The sequence below is a fragment of the Vicugna pacos genome, chromosome 20, assembly GCF_048564905.1.
Source record: "Vicugna pacos chromosome 20, VicPac4, whole genome shotgun sequence".
Classification (NCBI taxonomy): domain Eukaryota; kingdom Metazoa; phylum Chordata; class Mammalia; order Artiodactyla; family Camelidae; genus Vicugna; species Vicugna pacos.
Window position 1 is genome coordinate 8,060,079 of NC_133006.1, and position 6,654 is coordinate 8,066,732.

General features: G+C 45.4%; 1 pseudogene; it reads left to right on the forward strand.

The window, feature by feature from the left end:
• The first annotated feature begins 2,080 nt into the window (after positions 1-2,080).
• Positions 2,081-4,104, forward strand: LOC102533123 (large ribosomal subunit protein uL23 pseudogene; annotated as a pseudogene).
• Positions 4,105-6,654: the final 2,550 nt, after the last annotated feature.

Genomic DNA, 6,654 nt, shown 5'->3' on the forward strand with positions numbered 1-6,654 from the left:
GCTATTACGAAAGCACTTTTACTTGCAAAAGCGATGTCCTATAAGAAACAATACAATGTCAACTGACAGTTTAAGACTGAATAAGAAGATAATCTTCTGACTAAATCCTCTGAGGCAAATGCATTGGAAAGTTCAAACCGAACTTTAAAAAAAAACAGATAATTTTTAAATGCACAATTGGAGCACGCTGTGCATGAATAGTATTTTATCAAGGGATCATTTTTAAATCCTCTGCCTACAAATACTTTTGCCATCATTTGACTCACATTCATGGGGCTTAGTCAATTAATTTAAGTAGTTAAATCATATTCTCCTCCTTCCTGACACCGAGAATAGAAAAGTCCATTAACAGGTCCACCTGCAGGAAAGGGCTTCTTTTTTTTTTTTTTTCAATTTGTGCTATTTTATTTTATTTTTTGATTGAAGTATACTCAGTCACAATGTGTCAGTATCTGGTGCACATGCAAGACAGGGAAGTGCTTCTTGATGGTACCATGGCAACAGCTTATCAAACACAAAGGGGACCAGTCCTGAGAGAATTAGAAGCAATGCAACCCACACTAGCCCAGGGGAAGAGTAACCCAGCATCGTAACTAGAGGCAATATTACCATCTCCATAGCACACTGTTTTTGGACTAGAAGCAGCACATTTCTTTAGTTATTATTTAATTTTATAGCAAAGAGAAAGGCTTAATACTATTTTTTAAAAAATAGTGTATTCTATTTTCAAGGAAATATTCTCTTACGTTCTCAGGTGGGAACTCTTATCTCCTCTGCTTCTGGCTTCTGCACTGATTCTTCCTTCCGGTTTGCATTAGCTGAGCTGAGCGTGTCCAAAAGAAACACCACCGTGAACATTTTTCTTTCCTTGTAATGAGTCCCAGTAGGAACCCAACAAGTGAGCACTTAGGATACTTCAGAAACTTCTTCCCCACATCCTGGGAGGAAAGCAGGGCCAGGTGACTGACTTTCCCACTCACACGGTCTTACGTGGAGAGAACCGATGCCAGCCTGGGCTGGAAGAGGTTAGGGTGCTCACAAAGGAGTGCCTAATAACATACAAGTGCAGGTATCTGGTGCCCAACACTCTGAGAAGGAGAAGAACGCATTGATCATTCTCTCTCTCTCTCACACACACACACACACACACGTCATTCTGCCATTTTTCAGACGCCATCTCCTAGAAAGTTTCCTTCAAGGCCATTAAATCACTCGACAACATTTATAAAATGCCTGAAATTACATGGTGTCAGAGAGGACCCGAGAACGTCTCCCCAGATCTTAGAAGGGATAGTGGCATTTCTTCACTCGGCTGGGGTGGCTGGGCACTACCTGTGCGCAAAGCCCTGCCAAGGCCGGGTGACTCAGCAGTGCCAAGGCAAAGCAGGAAGGCTGTGTGGGCCAGCGTCTTCCAACACCCCCCCCATCAAGGCCCTCTTACCAGCAGACACCCCTCTTTTTACACAAAAACAGTGACGCCAGGGCTCCCTCCAATAGTAAACGCTCAGAGTCCCACCCACAGTCATTAATGTAAACTAATGCAAAGGAGGCCTGGCCTTCAGCAACAGACTCTGGCGATCTTTAGCAAAACAAGAGGAGCCCCAAGCCACAGGCTCAGAGTCGTCATTACAAGAGATCCTCAGCGAACTAGAAGGACTTAGCACTTCGCCCTCCGCTGTCGCGCATCCCAGGGGCAGTTCTCGGGGGATCCTGCCGCCCTCAGGGCCCGCGCTGGGTCTCTGCGCCCCACGTGGGCATCAGCCTCGCACGGACTTCCGGTCTGTAAGACGTACCCCAGCCCAGCGGTTTTTCAACTGAAGGCCATAGACCCCTGTGAATAGGTTTTTAAGAGATTACATTTTTTCAGGACATTTAAAGTTGAATTTTTATCACAAAGGCAATTAAACATGGGCGGTAATTAAGTTTATTTCTTTACTTTGATGGAGGCGCTGGGCATTGAACCCAGGACCTCCTGCACGCTAAGCATGTGCTCGACCACTGAGCTATACCCACCGCCCCCCTAAACGTTTATAACATAAGCAAGTTTTGGAGAATCTGTGCAGAAACCTAACCACCCGGTATGTCCCAGGCTGGGTCTGTCCCACACTGCACTTTTATTTGTGACCACGACCAGGGAAGGCCAAACAACAACACAGATCTTACTGGGGCTTCTAATCACTGTGATGTACTTCCCCGTGTCTGAACTGTCTCGTGGGGTAAAGCATGGCCACTGGAGTGATGCGTGGACTCTCACTGAAGAGATGCATGCGTGTACTTCCTGTCCTGAATCTGGAGCCAGCACACCTATGCAGGTAGTTACCTTCTAACTGGTCAACCATTTTGTGTGTGTGTGTGTGTGTGTGTGTGTGTGTGTGTATATATATATATATGTATGTATATATGTGTATATATATATGTGCGTATATATGTGTATATATATACACACACATACATACACACACATATATGTATATATATATATCTGTATATATATAAAATTGTGTGTGGAAATTGAAATTGTTAAGAAATTGAAGTGTTAAAGGCAATTTTTTTAAACATTTAGAAGAGAATCTATTTATGATCTCAGAGTAAGGAAGGCTCTTAAGGCAAACCATGAAAAAAGAAAAAGCATTGGTATATTTGACTACATTAAATTTTTTAAACTTCCGTTCATCCTGTTCATCAAAGACACCAAAGAAGAGTGAAAAGATAAGCTACAAACTGGGAGGCAACACACTTAACAGAAGACTACAAATAAAGAACAGCTATGACATAATCAGAAAAATAAACCCTATAAAACAGAGCAAAAGTTAGGAACAGGCATCTCACAGAGGAGCAAAAAAAAAAAAGCCTGTAATTCCTGAAGAGATGCCCAACTGTATTCAATCAGGAATTCCACTAGCCGTGGAAATTCAAATTCAATACCAGGTGTCATTTCATACCCACCAGATAGAAAAAACTGTAAGTTCTGGTAGTACCAACAGTAACCAAGGATGTGGAGGAATGAGAACACACACACTGTAGGCGTGAGTATAAACTGGAACAATTACTTTGGAAAATATCTTGGCACCACCTCATAAAACTGGACATGCATATACTTGACCATTTAGTAATCCTATTCCAAGAACTGTAACCAGAGAGAAACCACTGCAGAGGCTACGGTCAAGACCGATCATAGGAGCTGTAGTCATAATAAGAAAAAAATGTCAATGTCTTGATATAAATCAAGAATAGAGCTAATATATAAACACTGGTATATTCATACCATGGAACATTACATAGTGATGAAGAGACAGCTACACATACCACCATGGCCGTATCTCAAAAATAAAATTGTGTAAAAGAATAAGATACAAAAGAATACACCCCGTAGTTCCATTTCTATAAAGCTCAAAAATAGGGAAACCTAAATAATGCATTGTTAAGTAATATATGCGTGTGTGGTAAAATATAAAAGAGAAGCAAGGGATTGAAAAAAGTTCTGGGGAGGGCTTCCCTGCGGAGTGCCGGGAGGAAAAGGCACAAAGGAAACCCAAAATGCTGGTGATGCTCTGTTTCTTGAGCTGGATGGAATGTGGGGCTGAACATTTTATTTCTATTACTATTATTATTCTAAATGAACACCTAGCCTTTTCGCGAAGAAGGAAGCCCCCGCCCCTCCCAAAGCCAAAGCAAAAGCCAAAGCAAAGGCTCTGAAGGCCAAGAAAGCACTGCTGAAAGGCATCCACAGCCACAAGAAAAAAAAAAAAAAAAAAAAGATCCGGACGTCTCCCACGTTCCGACCGCCCAAAACACCGCGGCTCAGGAGGGAGCCCAAACGTCCTCGGAAGAGCGCCCCCTGGAGGAACAAGCTTGACCACTATGCCATCATCACGTTCCCCCTGAGCACCGAGTCAGCCATGAAGAAGATAGAACACACTTGTGTTCATTGTGGATGTCAAGGCCAACAAGCTCCAGATCAAACAGGCTGTGCAGAAGCTCTGTGACATGGACGTGGCTAAAGTCAATACCCTGATCAGGCCTGATGGAGAGAAGAAGGCACGTGCACGCCTGGCTCCTGACTATGATGCTTTGGGTGTTGCCAACAAAATTGGAATCATCTAAACTCAGTCCCGCTGGCTAATTCTAAATATAAAAACTTTCACTATTAAAAATAATAATAAAAAATAAATGAACACGTAGATAAACTCTTTGTGTGCATGACATGTTTATTGAAATGTCCCATCGCTGATGTAAAGGACGCCTTATGAAGCATCCCGGCCCGGGAGGGGCCGGCCCCAGGTGAGCCGCAGCACGGGGCTGCTCCTCTCAGGCTCACTCTGCAGAGCCGCCCTCTGAAGTCAGGACCTCAGTCCCTGGGACCAGGGCTTGCCCACTTCTAACTCCATGCAATAGGAGGACTTACTCCTCACACACCTTGTTGTGGAAGGAAGCCGTTCCGCAGATGCTTTGCACAAATCCAAGGGGATGCCACGGCCGCCACGGCCGCCACGTGGCCGGCCTCCTGCATCCCCCGCTGCCCGGATCCCTGGTCCCTCCACCGGCTCCTCGCAGCATCCCGGCTACCGCTGACTCAGAGCGCTTGATCCTCCGCGGCGTTTGCCTGTAAAAGGATTTCAAATCCAGATACTTCCCTAAAGAGATGGTAACATTCAAAGCCAACCTCCTGGGGAGCTCAAGTTCTTTCTGGATGTCCACAGGGTTCTCACAAGCAGGCGGACTCGCAGTCATTGCGCTGGCTTTCCTCTCCGAGGGCTGCAGATCCTGAGCCCAGAGAGAGCTGCCGGGGAAAATCCTTTCAGGGAGCACGATGAAACGCGCGAGAACGTAGTTAGCGAGGAAACAGCCTCCTCCTGTCCTTGTGCTGTATTTTTTTTCACTTTTAGCGAATGCGCCCTCATCCCCCAGTTCCTAAAGGCCACCGTTTTGCCTATCAATTTTCTTTCCTTTAAGTTTGGCAGAAATCACTGGGAATAATATCTATTTCACACTCTTCACAAGTTAAAAAAATAGGAAGGAAATTGTTCATTGATGTATTAAGACTGATGTGGCAAAACAAGTCGAAAACCTTTTTTGTCCCCTGCTTCCCCAGGCCCTTTGAAAATCCGGGCTGTCCCTATGATTTTTCTAGTCACTTGGAACTAGTGTAGACAGAGGCGCTAGTTCCTGGAGGAACAGAAACCAGGAACATACGAGCCCTGGTCACAAGCAGTCCCTTCTTAGTCGGGGTTGGGGGAGGGGGACAGTAGGGCTGGTAGAAAAGGACTCCCTGGACCCAAGCCGAGTTAGGTGACTGCCATGCACAGGAGATCCACGTCGCAAAGGTCATTCCAGCCAGAAGGAGCCAGAAAAACCTCTCCGAAGGCTGAGGTCCCAGCAGCAGAAGCTGAAGAGCGAGGCAGGGGGCAGCTGCATCAGAGTCCACTGTGGTGGCTTAAATCACTTTGACGTTTCTCTCTGTCACGAAGGACAACAAACGTGCATGATCCAGGACAGGGGGCAACAGACTACAGCCTGGCGGCCGAGTCTGGACTGCTGCCTGGCTTGCAAATAAAATTTTAGCAAAGCATACATCTGTCACCCCAAATCCTCCCAGAGCCCCAGGTAATAAGCCGGGTCCTGTTCAGGACGCAGATGCCGCAGTGCAGCTCAGAATCCTAAAGCAGACAAGGATGCTCTGCAGGGCTGACGCTAATTGTCACTCAGTAAAGTCATCTCTGATTCTCCTGTCATGCCCTCCGTTTCTCTGATTCCACGAGGCCGGAGTCCTGTCTTGGCCGCTGTTACTTCCAGCATCTCACAGCCTAGCCCACAACAGGAGCTCAGTGACTATCAGGGGGCCGACTGATAAACTTGAGCTGATAAACTCGGGGAGTGGAGCCCGGATTGGAACCTTCACTGGATTCTTTCCGCCAACCAGACCCTTCACCTGCCGTGTTTTCATCACTGTTCCTGTTGGTCTCCTGAGGGTCTCCTCACTGCGTAGACCCTCTCACGTTTCTCCATCCTTTCCTTCCACATCTCCGCCTCCACCCCCATCCTTCCATCACCCTTTCTTGACCTACAGCATCTTCTCCTCTTCCAAACAACCTAAAATCCATGTCTTTGATTGGCACGGTCTTTTTAGACTAAAGCATCAAAACAAAATCAAACAAAAAAACCCCAAGCCTTTAAAATCAAGATGTTGCTTTTTTTTTTTTTTGGAGAGATGTAGCCCCCAAACTCATATACTTCAAAACTCACATCATTCAGTTCTTCCATAGAAATGGTTAAAATGGGGAGATGTGTAAACATACAAGCATGGTCCACACAGGGCCTCCTTAGGGTGGGGTGGATGCTACAGCCATCTCTCCAATGTTTTCCCATTATCCTTTGCTGGTTATACAAATTTTTTTTTTTTGCTGATTGAACAGTGGACCTGTTTTGCATTTTCTAAGCATCTGAGAAAATTGGCAGAGCATTTTTCTCGTTAATTATGATGGCAGATAACTTCAGCTCTGCACTTGGGCTAAAGGACTTTTTTTTTAGCATGAGCACCAGCACGTAGTAAATGTTTGCGTAATGTTGTTATAGGATGTTAAAAAAAAAAAAAAGATGTTTGACTCTTCTTCCGCAGAAAGTCCTTCCAGAAGTAGCAAAGCTCACAGACAACCG